This window comes from Cydia amplana, chromosome 20 (genome assembly GCF_948474715.1).
Source record: "Cydia amplana chromosome 20, ilCydAmpl1.1, whole genome shotgun sequence".
Classification (NCBI taxonomy): domain Eukaryota; kingdom Metazoa; phylum Arthropoda; class Insecta; order Lepidoptera; family Tortricidae; genus Cydia; species Cydia amplana.
The window spans coordinates 12,803,977-12,822,807 of NC_086088.1; the positions used below are offsets into that span (position 1 = coordinate 12,803,977).

At 36.0% G+C, this 18,831-nt stretch overlaps 1 long non-coding RNA gene across 1 annotated transcript in view; it reads left to right on the plus strand.

Moving 5' to 3' along the window:
• The window catches only part of LOC134657408 (uncharacterized), an 84,210-nt gene that overhangs the window by 51,018 nt on the left and 14,361 nt on the right, over nucleotides 1–18,831 (plus strand). The gene's annotated exons all lie outside the window — the stretch shown is intronic.

The window sequence follows — 18,831 nt, forward strand, 5'->3', positions numbered from 1 at the left end:
AACGTAACTGTCACATTTTTGACGTAAAATAAATAAACATGGCAACAATTTAGTAGATATGGAATTTTTCGGGGTTGTGCTGTTGTTGGCTAAAGAATGATTAAACGTGTTTCAAGACTAATTATGTTTTGTGGTAACTGAATTGTCTAACGTCAACTTTTGACAAACTTTATGGAGGCAATTTTTAGGCACGAATCTTTCCTAAGCTTACATCTCTACTACTCTTACTCTTTGCTTATTGAGTTTTCTTGTACAGTATTGGCAGTGTTGTTAATAAGGAGGGAAAGTTGTGGTGTCATTTATTGAGGTTATTGATGAAACAAGTGAACATAAGATTTTATTGGCTATTTGAGGTTATGAAGGCCATCACATTCGTACGAAATAGGTACTCGTCATAGGTTAAGGACAATCAATATGTATTTTTTTAATTTAAATAAGGTTTATAAATTGAATTGTGTAAATTTTATTTTTTGACAATTGTTGTGTATTGTTGTGTTAACTTGTGTTGACTAAATTATAATTCAATAATTATGTACTATTTTTGCTATTTGAATGTATAAATTTGCCAGCGCTTTGGTGCGAACTGTAATGCTGTGTAAATATATTGTAATAAATAATAATATAAATTATTAACATACTTTTTGGTTTTGGGTGCGGGTGCGAGAATGTTATGTAAAACCTGTAAAAACAGAAACTTATTTAATATTTCTAACCACATTTCGAGCTTACTACCTATTTTTTAAATTCTTAATTTGGTAATTATAGTTGTAAGGCACTTTAATGATAACAATGTTATTTGTAATATATTTCATCTGAATGTTGACATTGAATACTACCAATACAATTAATATGAATAATATGAATATGAAATATCTACTCCGGCAAATAAAAATGCATTAATTCATTCACAAGGCACCGATACAGATAAAAGATCCATTTCTAGATGCCAAGCAGTGGCTGGGCATCATTTGAACTCGATTCCTACCGGCTTGCCTTATACTCAGACAGCTTTGGCTTATTATGATTATTTAAAAGCGCGGCCATAAATAGAAGAGATAAAAAAACATATTTTTATACAAAACTTGAAGTTAAAGATTGTAGTTGTTTTTGTGACATGAGGCCCGTAATCATCCGTTTGGGGGCGGTGAGTGACGGGAAATTGCCCGAATGGGGATTTAAACACCCACTTAGCCCATCAGCGGGCCGAGTGCGTGGTTGCATTGTCACACGTCACACGGGAAAGCCCGTTACAAAGTCCGAAGTTAAATTTCACATTGTCCGATCCGATATCCGATGTTGGATGATCCTTGGAGAAAAGCAACTGCTACAGGGTGCAATATGGCATCAATTCATTTTTTTTTGTTTTGGTTTAAGATTGTTATTTTAACAATACATATTTTTTAAAGCAATGAATAAATTTAAAAAGACGTCTTTTAAATTTTCATTTCTTTGTGGTCGTATCCGACATCCGATTGCCGATCGGACAATATGAGAATGCTCGTAAGATGGTTGTTAACGACAGGACTGCATAAAGGCCATGTTAAATAATGAGCATTATTTATGACATTAATTTCCAAAACGACAAAAAATCGTTTTGTTCTTCAATGCGCTCTTTTTTGTTTTAATAAAAAAATAACAAGTTTCAAAATATATTTATTTCAAGAAATACAGAAGTATCAATAAAGGCAGTACAGTGATCCCCACATTAGGCACAGCCTGTATCGTGGGAATCTGAGAGAAGTACCGAATAATGATTTTACCGCTATAAAAATATCGACGCAATTACGTTTTAGGTAGATAAGAAATTTTTATCTATTAACTCACTGACAAAATTTCTTCCAAAATTCTCTTACTCGTATAGGATAATGGACACGCGCTTTAATCTAATTTTAGGCGCACCCCATTTATGATAAACGTAATTTCTCCAATTTGAAAAATATAATTTGTGCTGAACTCTTATTAAATGTTAATTTATTACGTACACTCTCCCACACACGATACACACACTTATGACTTTAAACATAAGAGCTATTTACTAGGAAAGCAAGGCAAAGTTTAAGAGTCACAGCATACCAGCCAAAAAGTCGTATCATACTAGAAGTTTCTATGAAAAATACGATGTTTTAAAAATAACCGCGACGTGTGGTTACCAGTACACCGTAATAGGGTGTCTCCTTTTTGACAGATGTTGAGACTTGTGGTTTTTGCGTTAAAAGGTTAACTAATGTAGTTAAACGTTTGATTGCTTCAGAATAGCCCGTAATTCGAATCCACCTTGTTGCTTTTTTATTGGTTGTCGTAAAAAATAACCTTGTTAAAGTTTCCTGTTAACTAACTGACACTAATTAAGTGAAGATCAGTGTGTGATGCTCCGGGGCATCATATAAAATTTGCAAACACGACATGTAAGATTTTTTGTGATGTTATAAAAACTAGAGGCAAATAAGCTTGCTTGTGAACAGTAGCCGGAATGTAGAGTTGTGCCACTTGTACCGTTGCGTTGTACCGTACTCGAGAATGTTCTCCGTTTACTATGAGAAATATTCTTGAGCGAGAACATTATCCATACAAAACGGAGAACGTTTAAAAAAACGGCACAACTCTACCAGAATCTCATCTCATATTTAGTCATTCTAAATATACAACTCATACACAACTGACATTCCAATGTGATTTAACAAAATGATAAAAATAAATGTAGATTAATTTGTAAAGCTTATTATACTACCTACCACACATTATAATAAAATTATAATGACATAAATATCTGGGACTGAGTTGACCTGCTATGCACATCTACTATTTATTTGTCTATTATTTTTTATCCTTTAATATTAACTAAGGTTTGTCTTACACATTTCGGCGAATCAGCTACTTGTAGAATTTTAAAAAGAACTCCTTGTTTCTAGAGAGCAGGTACGAGGGGTATTCAAAATATTCTCGGTATGAGAATGAAAACAAACAAGTACGAAAAGTTTGATATTTTTATTTTTCAATATACTCCCCCCCTATGTTCATACACTTAAAAGATCGATCAATTATTTTTTTTAATCCCTCGTAAAAATATTTTTTATCTTTCGTGTAAAAATGCTCCTCCACTGCCGCCTTCAATGCTTCATCGTCAGAAAATTTATTTCCACGCAGATCCTTTTTAAGATTGGGGAGCAAAAAGAAGTCGCTGGGGGCTAAGTCCGGACTATACGGTGGGTGAGTAACAGTTTTAAACCCACGTTCAACAATAGCTGCCTTGGCAATATGAGCAGTATGGACGGGGGCGTTGTCATGCAGAAGCAGAATACCTTTGGTTAACTTTCCTCGCCTCTTTTCTTTAATTACATCCTTTAATTGACGTAGAATGTTAGCGTAGTACTGTCCTGTGATATTTACACCTTTTTCTTTATAATCGATTAGTAATACTCCTTCACAATCCCAAAATATCGTGGCCATGACCTTGCCAGCTGAAGGGATGACCTTCAACTTCTTGGGATGAGCTGAACCCTTAATGTGCCACTGCATGGACTCTTGTTTACTCTCTGGGTCATAATGATGAACCCAGGTTTCATCTCCAGTAACTATTCTTTGCAGCACCTCATCAGGATTTTCACCGCACAGGTCAATAAAATCGGAACAACAAGCTACACGCATGTCTTTTTGAAGCCGAGTCAGCATTCGCGGAACCCATCTTGCACTTACTTTTGACATATTAAGATGGTCATGTATAATATCATGTACGGTACCAATAGAGAGATTGGTTACTTGTGCTATAGATTTTACCTTCACTCGACCATCTTCCAATATAAGTTTTTCCACTTTATCAATATTTTCTTGTGAAGTAGCTACTACAGGCCGGCCAGGTCTAGGGTCATCTTCAATACTCTCCCTTCCGCGTTTAAACTCGCTTGACCACTTTTGAATGGTAGATAAAGAAGGAGCAGACTCACGGTAAACACAATCCATTTCCTCTTTTATGGTTTTTTGATTTTTACCCTGTTTTGTCAAGAATTTTATCACGCATCGATGTTCTAATTTAGTTAACATTGTCAATTCGCACAGGATGTTCATGTTTGTTCAGCAATTGCAGAAAAACAAAAGACTATCTCGGTTCGAATTATACTTTTTTTTAATGTCAATGAATAAACCTTAGCGGCCAGTAACGAAAGAAATTTTAGAAGAGGTCGTAAGATATCAATACCGAGAATATTTTGAACGCCCCTCGTACCTATTTACTTTTTTGTCCTTTTAATAATAAGCCCTATTATAAAATTCGTTACCCACTTTGGGTGTTGAATATCTATTATTCAACTCCAAAATTGTGTCCTCTATGGTGTGACAATGATAAAACACCATATATTTAACATTTCTGGCGCTCTAATCAACTAAAGTCCCACACACACCAATAAACACATTATTTAATTTTATTAACAGGGGCCCATTTCTCGAACGGTATTAGTCTAATATCATATTATTAGTGTGTTGCCATGGTAACCCATACGGCTTGACAGTTCGAGGATTAATAATATTAGTCTAATACCGTTCGAGAAATAGGCCCCAGACAGCATTGGATACTTAGTATTTTTTTTTTCACATGCTAAATACAAATTACAAAGAACCGTTACATAAATACCTACCCAATACTTACGAATCAATAACTGAAAAAACGTGTTCCACGATTAAAATTTCGAACGTTTAGTTTACCTGTCAAAATGGCGTCCGTCTAATGGCGATTGACAACTCCATCTTGATAACTATAATCAAATTATGGCGGTAAATAGACTTCGCGCGCACCAACTGTCACTTTCACTTTTAAAACGAAATTTTCACAACTTTCACACGCTATTTTGAACTTTAAATTTATGTAAACTAAGGATGAAGGCAACGTGTTTTAGGTTATGTTTTAAGTGTAAATGTAAAATGGTTTTTAGGTTATTTTATCGTTGAATCTGTATTCGTTGACAGCCGTTTGCGCGCTCAGTGCCCGGTTAAGGTGAATAGGGTTAAATTAGTTTTGTGCGCTCCAAATCTCGTCTAATTTATCTTATCTGTGGCCAAAGAGGTGATGTGGCCAGTTATAATTGTATAGGTTAGGTTTTAACTTTTATGGAGTAGGCTATTGTGAATTTGATTATCTGTGTGTTTTTTTAATACAATAAGATCAAATTCTCGTTGAAAGTTATTGAATGTTTCTGGCATTAAGGACTGATTTTTCTCTTGCTGGTAATATATTTTTCGTCACATTTTAATAAAAAACCGGCTAAGGGCGAGTGGGACTCGCGCACGGAGGGTTCTGCACCATCAACAAAAAATAGAGCAAAAAAAATCGTGTTTGTTGTATGGGAGCCCCCCTTAAATATTTATTTTATTTTATTTTTGTATTTGTTGTTATTGCGGCAACAGAGATACATCATTTGTGAAAATTTCAGCTGTCTAGCTATCGCGGTTCATGAGATACAGCCTGGTGACAGACGGACGGACGGACGGACAGCGAAGTCTTAGTAATAGGGTCCCATTTTTTACCCTTTGGGTACGGAACCCTAAAAATTGACTGACGGCAAAATTTTTGTTTGACCAAAACCACGATATAACAAAATGAAGTCCAAAGCCGAAACCTGCCCTTAACGCAACCACAGATTGATGACAACTGACTATAATTAATTATTAATAACCACTGCCTGACACATGTCAATTGTCAACAAACCACAAATGGTATTGGTAAACTAATATTTGTTTCAAAATAACCCCTATTTAGTGAACAGTAAGGTTGTTAGAAAGTTTTGTGGGCGGTAAATGTGTTTTTTCTGAAATGTTTGAAGTGTACCGATGTGTTTTATGTTAGGTCGGTGTTTTGTTTGAGTTGTTATCTTGTGAGATGTTCACTCTTGGAGGATACAACTAAACGGAGTAGCCATTAACGGGCTTTCCCCTCTGTCGAAAATAGGCGGCCAACGGTCATACACAATGTATGGACTGACGTTTATCTGACATGGCTATTTTTACGTTACGCATACATTTGACGTTCCCCTCCCCCGCGAAAATCGGCAGACTGTTTTGTACAGAAAATCACAGACATGGCGTCTCCGTTTGATTATATCCTCCAAGTGTTCACTATTGGATCGTCTAATTAATTTGAAGTCTATACTTTCGCCTGATTAGGTATGTGTATCTATTTTTATTATAGTTACATGGATATGGTTACAAAAGAGGATACCGAACGGGAAGTGGAGGAGACAAATTCATAAAACAAGCAACAACGGTTGCACTCCGGGAGTGCCGATAGAAGTGAAAACTCACCTCACTGTTACCGACGCCCTGTAACACGATACATACGTTTAGCGGAGGTATTATATTTATTTATTATATATTATTATCATTCTCAAATAAGATCACACTTTTTCATTGACATATTTATTCTTACATACTGCCATGACAACGTCAAATTATTTGAACATAGGTAAAGAGTCTTGAAAAGGAGTTCGCAACATAAATGTCAAATATCATTGAGATTTTCTTTATTGATTTAAATGCCATTGAAATTATGAGTGGCCACCTTACGGGGCTTACGGTCACGTGATCGCCTTACGCTGTCTCGAGTTTATCATTTTTTCCCCACCTCAAAAAGTGCCCAGCGCCGCTAAAGAAGTTTTCACTTCAAAAAATTGTCAACATATTTTTGTGAGTGTGATTTAATATTTTTTTCCTTGTAGGTAATTATAATTATATCTCTCGCTATATAAAAATCTCGATTTAGGTATATATGTATTTACTGTAACTACATACTTCATATATTTATTATATGTAATTACTGTAATGTTGATTTTTATATTTATTCAGACATAAAATCATATTGTACGGTATTATTTTACACAAAGGTACAAATAGCACCCGGAAAGACACCCCATCACCGCATGGGGCAGCACCTAGGTGTAAATATAAATATATAAGTTGGATCATTATCAATAAATACTGATGCGTGATGTGATGTATCGATTATTGGAAGTGTTTCGACTCCGCAGGTCGTCCCGCGCTCGATTTATGGGGCTTAAGGCATAAGCTATAGCGTTTTACTTATAAAGTTATCAATAAATACTGATGCGTGATGTGATGTATCGATTATTGGAAGTGTTTCGACTCCGCAGGTCGTCCCACGCTCGATTTATGGGGCTTAAGGCATAAGCTATAGCGTTTTACTTAGAAAGTTATCAATAAATAATAATGTGTGATGTGATGTATCGACTGTTGGAAGTGTTTCGACTCCGCAGGTCGCGTCCCGCGCTCGATTTATGGGGCTTAAGGCATAAGCTATAGCGTTTTACTTAGAAAGTTATCAATGAATAATGATTTGCGATGTGACTGTTGGAAGCGTATTGACTTCGCAGGTCGTCCCGCGCTCCGCGCTCATTTCACGAGGTATTAAAGCATTAGCGTACTTGTCCGTACATGTATAGGCGCGGGCAAGACGCGCGATAACTAAATAATCATTCATTCATTCGTATCATTCTGATGTGAGTGTACTTACGTTCGAATTGGCCTGCGAGTGCTTTGAAACTGATCACAAAGATAATGCATCGGCCTGAAATATGTCAAAGAAGTAGTTTATTTTATAACTCAATAAATAATGCCCGATTTACATTGATTAGTATGTGCGAGTTAACAAATCAGCGGGCTCAGCACGGTTCCATTTTTATCGACTATCACTATGCCCGTCACTTTCGTACTTACATACTTGTTAGAACGTGACAGGCATGGTGACAAACGATAAAAATGCGACCGTGCTACTAGGGCTGATCCCTTGCGTTTAAAAGCATATTTACGAGGGTTGTTTGAGAAGTAACTTGGTTTCATATCAAAAAATAATAATATTGCAAATGTATTTATTTTATTTCTCTACGTAATCCCCCCGAAGTTCTACGCACTTGTCCCAACGAGTCTGCAACATCATCGGAAGTGCGTCTCTTCAAGGGCCTCGAAATACGCATTGACCTCCCGTATAACCTCCTCATCGGACTTAAAATTTCGCCCTAAGAGAAATGTTTTCAGTTTCGGGAAGAGGTGATAGTCCGACGAAGCCAAATCTGGTGAATAAGCAGGGTGTGGAAGAAGTTCCAATCGTAACTACGACAATTTTTGTGCAGCGACACGGCTTGAATGCACCGGAGCGTTGTCATGGTGAAAAATCACATTATTTTTTGCCAAACCTGGACGTTTTTCAGCTATTGCCGCCTGTAACTGATCCAAAAGTGATGCGTAGTATGCTCCAGTTATAGATTTTCCCTTGGCCAGGTAGTCAATGAAAAGTATCCCTTTGCGTCCCAAAACACAGACGCCATCACCTTTCCAGCAGACGGAATGCATATGGCTTTCTTTGGAGTTGGCTCACCATGACCAACCCATTGTTTCGACTGATGTTTCGTCTCCGGGATGTAGTGATGGATCCAGGTTTCATCCATAGTGACAAAACGGCGAATAAAATCTGTTGGATTTTTTTAAACACCTGCAAATCTTCATCAGATGTTCACATGCGAATACGCATTTGTTGTGGAGTCAGTAATCGCGGCACTTACCTTACACAAAGCTTTTTATTGTGCAAATCGTCGTGTAAAATAAAATGCACCCGCTCAGAAGAGATGTTTGTGGCTTCAGCTAATTCGCGTATTTTCAATCTTCGGTCGGCTAAAACTAAATCATGGATTTTATCGATGATTTCGGGTAAAAGTGCTGTTTTCGGGGCTCCAGGGCGAGGTGCATCTTTAATGCGTGTCCTGCCTCGCTTAAACTCATTTACCCAAAGTCAAACCGTTCCCTAGGAAGGACACGAACTACCCAACGTAGGTAAAATCCTTTAATGGATTTGTTTCACAGTTTTGCCTTCCAAAAAAAAGAATTGAAGAACTCCACGAATTCCAATTTTCTAAATTTTCCCGCGTAACTCAGACCAGTTTTGTTTGAACTACTGTCAAATGACAAATTCGTGCCAAAAATGACATGACGCCACATATTAAATATGTTTAATTACTAAACTAAATCAATACATACAGAGTTGACGCCAACGCCATCTATACCATAGGCGAAACAAGTTACTTCTCAAATTACCCTCGTATTAACTCGCCATTAATACTAATGTCTAAATCGGGTCTAACTAAAGCAACTTTCCGCTAAAAGCTTATAACTTCATACTATGCACAATCGCACTGACAAATCATTTGTTACGAGCAGATAACTCAATCTGTTATAAATTCCTCTCCGCGTTGTGTTCGGACGGTAATTCATACATACTTACCAATTTCATAAAACTACATTGTATGTACGATCGGATATTTTATGACCGCTTAATAACACGTTAAGGCAGTAGTCATTTTATCAACTGCTGCCTAAAGAAGTGGTTTCGATATATAAACCATTTAAAGTAATTTATATTTCATTGTACCTAGTTCGAAGTTGACATGAGAAAATTGTGCCTCATTTCTTTTTATATTATACTACACTTAAGTATTGTACATCATGATAACTTACATAATGAAAGGCAGTAATATAGGAGTGTGGGTTTATGCAACGAACGAAGTGAGTTTCATATTAGGATCATACGAGTGACTAATTACAGTAATTATGCACCGTTATACACACTGTTTTATCTACACTCAATAATAGCTCTCTATGATGTGATTGATGTGTTCAAAAACCTCATGTTACGAAGAAAACTGTTTGTTAGAACAAATTTATTAGTTCTGAAGCTGAGATGGCAACTAATAGTTACGGTAAGTTTATAGTATAATATAATTGATTTTTTTTAAATACCTATTTAAAAAAAAAACTTCAGCGCTAACCGTCAAACAAACCCGAGTTAATGAGTTAATTATAATCCTTTTTACTTAACGTTAACACCCACAAAGCCTCAACACCAACGGCATTTGGCAAATCCACTAGAATTTGCCGCCATTTTGGATAAACCCCTAAAGGTTCCGCGGGATAATGTATTTAAAAACAGAATTATCCTTTTACAAACACCTTTTAATGATAAAAGTACTTTACTTGCACTTTTTTCAAACAAAACCGGTGATACGTAAAAGAGGCAACCCTTATTACGAAATCAAAAAACTAAAGGAAATGCAACTCTACAATAAGGGTAATAAAGTTGAAATTGCTTTGAAGAAATTAGATCCCAGGGTTGTCAACTCAATAAAAAATTAACTAATTTCTCAGTTATCTAAGTATTTGTTTGTGAAATCTTTTAATGTCGTTAAGTGAGCCACCCGCGTCGCTTCCGAGAACCACATCTGGGTCCGGACTCGAACCCACTACCTGACGGTATTAAACTAATCCTTTTAACCATTTGACTTTTCGCGCTCGACTGAAAATTGTGGTTTTGAAGATTTTTTTGGGATTTAGTCGCGTATAATTTAAATCTAATTTCTTCAAGTAAGCTGTTTTTAATTTTATTTAATAGGTTTTTGGGAACCCAAAGTGTGTGAAGAGGCAAAAACTTTTTTTAAAGTGTGGGAACGTCGAACGCTTTTATTATGAATAGGTATAAGGCGAAATATATAGGGTAGAGCCTGTAACAGGAGCAGTAAACTAAACTGTAGGCTGTACTCCTCAAACTGACCAACATTTGTTCAGCTACTTTTAAACATAACTTGTGTTCCGATATTTAGTACACTTTAAAGTCTATTCCAAGACGCAATGTACCCATTACTAATTTTGTTGTTTACTTTTACTACTTACTATATACTTTTAAAGGGTACTAATAATCAAATACAAGTTATGTTAAAAGTCGCTGAACAAATGCCTACGTTTAGTTTATCGCTCCTGTTACAGGCCCCACCCGGTATAATTACTATTAATCTATTAATATTCTACAGTAATAACGTTTTAACCAGTATATTTGACAGCCTGAATCCAATAGTTGACAGTTTGTCAACCATCATCGCCATTTTCTATCTCTATAGCACGCGTCCCGCTCGCACAGTGTCATTGACTACCGGCATCATGGGCGATTCAGCAACATAATTGCGTGCGATAGAGACAGGAAATGGGGGGGTCAATGTACGAATCTCTTCGTGGTCAGCATCCTTACTTTACTGATGTTGACTACGGCTGTCACTCGTAACTCTCTTGTTTAGGAGCCGTAAAGCGACAGACGGACGGACATAAACAATCGCGGTAATACAGTGTTATCGATGTCGCCTGTAGTGTTGTGTTTACGATTATCGCCGCAAATGGCGCTATGTGGGTGGAGGACACAGATTACTTACTCATTAGATGGGCCGTATAACTCGCTTGGTCCAATCGCAGATCTTTTTCGAACGCGCGACGTACAGGTATTAGAGAATTATACCTACCTCTCGCATCGAATGCGAAAGTTTTATATGGAGTCGCTGTAACGTAAAATGTTTGTAGACATATTTTTGTATGTTAAGCACATTGGTTAATTTCAAAGGTAACATTTTAAGTTGCAGTCATCATCATTGGCATTGTTGCGACGCTTGTGGGGTAAAGGGGTTATTGCGCAGTCTGTCGGAGGAAGTCTAAGACGTAAAGTAACTGTAACTTGCTTTTAAACTCTAGCTAAACATCGTCGATTGAAACATTGTGTCAATTTATTTACAATATCATAGTAATAGACCGATTTCTGCGATTATTTGTAGTCTAGCCAATTTTGTCAGTAGAAAAAAGGGGCATTTTATAAATATCTGAAATATCTGATCGCCGTTATTGTCAAGGCGGAGTGCGTGTTCAAATATTTTTGAGCACATTGCACCTTGCACCTTGGCCGCTCCTATATCTGATGGCAACTGTACTCTGTACTTACCTAACTTGTAAAATCAAAATGCGTATTTTCCCTCCGTCAATAACTTTATCCAAGGGCATGGTAACATTGGTAACCCAGCACTTCACCCAAACATTAGCAGTCGCTCGTCGTGCAAACGTTAAACCCCCGAATATCGATATCGATAAAATCGAGTCGATTGCGAGCCCGGGCACGTGCATCGATGTGCACGGTGACGTCACTGCGGCGTGTGGGGTTCCACATTCCTTCGAATTATAGGTACATAGTCGTTTTATTAGGCAAGAGACAAAAACAATAGGGATGATGACACATGTTGAATTTTACAACAATATCTAGTAAAATAGATAGCAAATGAGCAATTTATCACAAAAATGTGAATATTGAAATAAAATATTGAAAATTTACAAAAATACAGGAGCTGAAAGTTTCAAAATTCTAGTTTTTTTTTAACTTCCTAAAACGATAAAAGTAAGGGTACCTACCATTCGATTCCTTACATTTCATCCAAAAAAATATTGTATAGCAACTCTATAGGTACATAAACGCAATATTTCACCGACAAAAACGCAATTTTCTTGTTTTGTCCATATTACAAGATGGGCTCCCAGAGGCCTTGACGTCACGTTCCCTTATCGTTTTGTTTAGGGCGTTTCGCGAGTGAAGTGCAACTATCGGCCTTTGACTACAATTTCTGACTTTTGTATTACTTTAATGCAATGAGTCCCATATAGACATTTGATCCTAAAAACAAACCCGATCGATTGATACCATAAATGAAAATTAGTCATAGCCAGTAGTAGCCTATTAAACTCCAATAAGTAATGCACCAAACAAGATGTTTGAATCTTTGTCGCTGACTGTTTTTTTTTAAATCTGTAAGTACTGTACCTATAAGTCCAATCATAGTTTTAGTGTAGGTATCTATTAGCTGATTAGCTCTATATGTTTCATACTTATGTTATGTAGGTATGTTATGTTTGTTTTTGTTGTTTTTAGTGTTCCGTACCCAAAGGGTAAAAACGGGACCCTATTACTAAGACTCCGCTGTCCGTCCGTCCGTCCGTCCGTCTGTCACCAGGCTGTATCTCACGAACCGTGATAGCTAGACAGTTAAAATTTTCACAGATGATGTATTTCTGTTGCCGCTATAACAACAAATACTAAAAACAGAATAAAATAAAGATTTTAGTGGGGCTCCCATACAACAAACGAGATTTTTAACCGAAGTTAAGCAACGTCGGGCGGGGTTTTTTTTTGCTTGTTTTTTTTTTGCTTGTTTTGCTCTATTTTTTGTTGATGGTGCGGAACCCTCCGTGCGCGAGTCCGACTCGCACTTGGTCGGTTTTTTTGAAGTACGCCCATAATCTCTCTGCCTGGCCAGGTTGACTGATAAAGAATGCCTTATGGCATTAAGTTTGGCTTTTCTACAGTGGGATTTTCATTTTTGCAATAAAGATATATAAATAGTCAATTTAAAAGCTAAGGAAGGTCTGTTAAGCCCATTTTGATGGAATCTGATGGCTGCGATCAGTGCACCATTTAAAAGATCCAACGTGAATGTATGTATGATTTTAGGGTTCCGTACCTACCTAAAATGGGACCCTATTACTAAAAGACTCCGCTGTCCGTCTGTCCATTCGTTTATCCCTCTGTCTGTCACCAGGCTGTAACTCATGAACCTGATAGCTAGACAGTTGAAATTTTCACAGATGATGTAGGTATTTATTTTGCCGCTATATGTATAATACTAAAAACCAAATAAAATATTTAAGATGGGGCTCCCATACAACAAACGTGATTTTTTGCCGTTTTTTGCGTAATGGTACGGAACCCTTCGTGCGCGAGTACGACTCGCACTTGGCCGGTTTTTCCTATTACCTACATCATAAAGCTGCACCTCTTCGCGTTCAGAAGCCAATTTTGGGCTGATTTAAGGCTCATTTAGACGATGCGAGAACTCGCATGCGAGTTTCATTACATTGCGGGTTTTGATCGGTCAGTTGATTTGGACGTAACCAACAGTCCGTAATGGAACTAAAATCGCATGCGAGTTCGCGCGCCGTCTAATTCAGCCCTTAAATGGCGTGCGAACTCGCATGCGATTTTATAGTTACATTGCGGACTATTGGTTACGTCCAATTCAACCGACCGATCAAAACCCGCAACGTAATGAAACTCGCATGCGAGTTCTCGCATTGTCTAAATGAGTCCTAACGGTCATATTTTCCGTTACTAATTAATTTTTGTTTAGTCACTGATGTTGCCACGTCATTGCAATTGGCTTCCATTTGTCTCTTATCGCCCGTTTGACAGGTTTGCCAAATGATTAATGTCATCTGTCAACATTTGCCAAAGCAGGAGTTGTTATAAATTGCTCTGTGATTTGACCACTGCCATGAGTTGGCCATTTATTTTGTAAATGGGGTACTAATCTGTTTTTTTTTTTTAAACAGGATATGGAATATGAAAATAATGAAACCATCATCTTCGTAGCAGTGACTCCTCGGCATTTAGCCACAGGTGACTTATATATAAGTCTAAGTATATGAATTTATTTAGTTTTTATAGAAATGTTTTACCATTTAACCAGTAATATGACAATGAAATGAAATGGCAATGGCAGAATTGAAATTCTGATCATTTCTTCTATTTCATTCTTTATTTTGCCAATAATAATTACGTTTGGTACATTTATTACACAATGAAATACCTACTTACCTATACAAGTCACCGTGATTTCACTTGATTGTGTATTTTTAAATTATGCCAGGAGATATTATAGTTGAATTTTTTTCAGCTGACATGCTAAGCTGAGCTGTATTATAGTCTCTAGGATTTTTCAAATTATGTTAAAATAGGTAAAAGAAAAACAAATTAAATGAGTAAAAACATATATTTTATATCACTCGTCTTTTAAATTAGGTACACTCTCGTACAGTCACGAAAAGAAACCTTCACTGGACAGTCGCGGAGAAAAGTGTTAGCCGAATATACACACATATACTTAACATAGCCTACGCTATATAGAAACATTTATTCTACCACTCAGTATGTACAACGCTAGTTAAATTAAAATAAAATGTACAATTTATATCTAATTTTATTTACAATTTGAGTCTATGGCGTAAGATGACAGAAGGAACAACCGTATTATGAGATTTACATCTACTCGTCTATAGATATTCGTTTATACTAAGTTTAAGTACCAAGGAAATAAATAGATGATTGATTTTAGGTACAAAGCTGACCCAAAATAAATGAAAAATAAATAAATTACATCAATTCCATACAAAACAACAAAATGGGCAATCGAAGCATCATAGTTACTGGTACTACATACTGGTATGTACATACAATCCTGCAACGAAATTTTAAATAAAAGAAATATGCAGTTAGTAGTACCTACTGTTGACATTAACGATTCAGCATAATAATTTATTTAATGTTTTTAAATACATTTTGGCATTTTATATTTAATGGATATAATAATTATTATATTCTGTTTTAAAGTACCTACCATTTAGAATATGTTTTTTTTACTAAGGTATTTAAAGTAGGTACGTACCTTATACAGAGAGTATATAAATAATAATAAACACAACAACATGGTTTGACTACGAAATCAATATTTCACAGGGGCATTTTCTTTGTTTTTCCTTTTTTAGTCCTTAAAAACATAAAACAATGTCAATAGTCAAATCACATAAATGTCACCTAACAGTTAACATGAATTTAACATTGGTTAAAATGAAAATGCCCTTAGACCAAATTTATCAACTTCCATAAAAGTTATCCGACGGACTTTATCCCACTTGAATGGTTGGCCTAGAATTGCACAGTTATAAGAAAATTTCATATTTTCTGTTCAGTCATAATCGAGAACCTACAAAAACTAAAAGGCTGACTGAATTGAAAAAAATTGTTTGAAGATACAAGGGCATAATTGATCTACATAGGTATAAGGTATAGCTGGTCAAGCAAATCTTGTCAGTAAAAAAAGGCGCGAAATACAAATTTTCTATGGGACGATATCCCTTCGCGCCTACATTTTTCATATTTGCCGCCTTTTTCTACTGTCAAGGTCTGGTTGACCAAGTATATAATGAAATGAAAAAGTTTAACAGAATCTATGCTAATTTTTATTTTGCTGTCGTATTTTTTTTCGTTCGATTTGGAAAAAAAACTGATTTGAAGTGCTCCTCATTTTGGGGGAGATAAATAAGAAATCACAAAGTGTCGTGAAAAAATGCATGTAATTTTCCATAGGTACTTTTTGTAACTGAGTGGAAGGTTTTTTTTGACATACGGGGAAATTGTGCTTATAGGTATTGTATCTACAGAATTCGGAACTCTATATATCCATCAAAATTTTATCGGATTCTGCTGAAAAAGAAAACAATAAAAATCAGCCCATCTAGCAATAAACAAACAATATTTTGAAATTTTGGAAGGGCATTTACAAGTTTTAGGTGTCCTTCCAGTTAATTATAAATATTATTTTCATAAGTAGACAATAATACTGGATGTAAACAAAGTTTAGCCATTCACACATATATTATACTAAAGGAACTGTCTTATTAATAGTTACATACATAGTTATTAGTTATTGAGCCATTGAACGATATCACTAATTACTACCAACGGATATCATCTTTCCAAATAAGTGTAAGCCGTGTTTTGATAAAATTTCAATCAATATTTAATTTAGATGATCGAATCCAATGCATGAATTTATTTAGGAATGTTATATGCTACGGTATGGCATGTATTTCAATACACATAACCATTTTTATTGAGTAGAACCAACCTGAATAGCACGCCTCTCATTGCGGCATAGTCAATTAGGCCATTTTGGCCATTTTTGAAGGGCTCTAGCGCCTTAAAAAACAAAAATATCAAAAAAAGCAAAACGGTCCGACACAGATATTGACAATATTAATCTATGTTGAAAAAATCATTGATCTAGCTTCAAAACCCACGGAGGAAACAGTCGAGTACGTTTGTATAGAGAAATTACCACTCCTGTTGGCTCTTAAAACTGAAAAATGAGCGCGATCTCGCCAACAATCTGCAATCGCAGTTTGGCGAGGAATATAAATTGTTAAAAATTGTTGTGTACTTTGTGATAAATAAAAAAAAAATCGAATAATCATCATCATCATAATAATAGGTATCTGACAGAACAAAAAGGGAAAACAATCTGGATGAAAACTATTTTGTTTGGCGTGTCAGATATTTTAAGAGCGTCAATTATGGTGACAGGTAGGTACGAGTATATGTAACCGTAGTAATCGTAATCAAACAATAAATGGTCATTAGCAAAATAAGCAATAAAAAACTAAAATAAATAATAAAATTACAATGAGACTAACTAGTGATGTTGGGTACGTTAAAACATACTCTTCGAGTTTTTTGTTTTCTTTTCAAAATAAGAGTATGACTACTTACTTATAGCGTCTCAAAATCCAATACATTAATTCGTATTACACAATATAGATACTTACCAATTATTCAGCTACCCAAATAATACCAATTACAATTACCAAGAGTTTTCGTTTACCAATTATGCAATTAACTTCACAATTATATCCTTTCCTATTACGTTTCTCAATCCGGCACACATTCAATCAATCATAACCTATGAAACAATTAGCAAAGCATTCGTTCAAATACCTCTCATCTCATCTTCGCCTATCACTCAGATTCCAATCTTAACACAACAAGTTTAAGATCAATTTCGCTGTGCAATCATAGAGCAAGATATGACATAGCTAAAGCTATTCCCGTATTAACGATCCCGCCATTTTGAATGGAATCAGCATTCCATTTTCAAGTCGATTAACTGTTAGTCGATTTTAATTATCGATTTTCTTCATTAAGTGATTCCGATTAGCGACCATGTCCGCCTTTTACGATTTTCCGTGGTTTTTAATTGTTCGAGTATTGATTGCCAGTAATTTATGATTGTGAGGAGTGTGCACTAAATAAGTAGGAATAGTTTTTTCTGTTTCTATACACACTAAACGGTTATGGTATCGCTATTATGTAGAACATATTTTTCCTACTAATAGCAACCGGAGGCGGACCCGGGTGTGGGTAGTAAAATGATCTCAATATGCTCTCTCTAAAGTTGTGTTCAGCTAATTTTGGCCACCTTGCCCGTCTGGCTACTTCTGCTGACGGTACCCACCAGCCTCCCTCGTAGCCACAGTAATGGATTACAAGGTTAATTTGTATTTCCCCTTTGTTCCGTCTTTACGAGCTCACTTGCGAGAGTTACGAGTAAAGTACGACGCACGCGGCGCTTCATGTTCGAGCCTTAAAAAGGTTGCTGACCTGAGAGAAACATTTCAACAATGTTTGACATTTCAAACAACAGAAGATGGAAGATTTTGAATAAGAAAGGGAATACGCATAAGGAAAATCTACACTGATTCATATATATAATATACCTACAGGTTTAGGAATTTTCCTAATATGAGAATTGAGGAAGCCCTTAGCAGATAACTGGTTCTTGTGGTAATTATTTCTTTAACATACCTAATTATTAATTATGAATTGTTGTAGATAGACTTGTACTTGTTTTAAAGTACCTAAGCTTCTAATGCTTAAACTTCAGCTTGCCCCGGACATGTAAATAAAACCAATTTCTTATTTTATTGCTTGAATTATGTTCTACGGACACCGATACCTATTTTATGTAGCTTTCGGTTGCTCAGCTGCATGGTTAAGTACAGTACCTACAGGTAATATGTATGTATATGTGTGTATGAGAGCAGCGTGGTGACCTAGCACGCTTGTCCCATAATCCTGGGCTAATTGTCGCGAACAATGCCAATTAAACGACTCATTAACTCTGCCTTTAATTGCGGCATAAAGTGAATATCAGATTAGCGGGAAACACTGCACAAATTCATAAATGCTAGGCTTTCCAACCTATATTGAGGACGGATTGCAAAAAAAATGTGCATAGTTAAAAGTCTACATGCATGTCAATAGGGATGATGACACATGTTGAATTTTATAACAAAATCTAGTAAAATAGATAG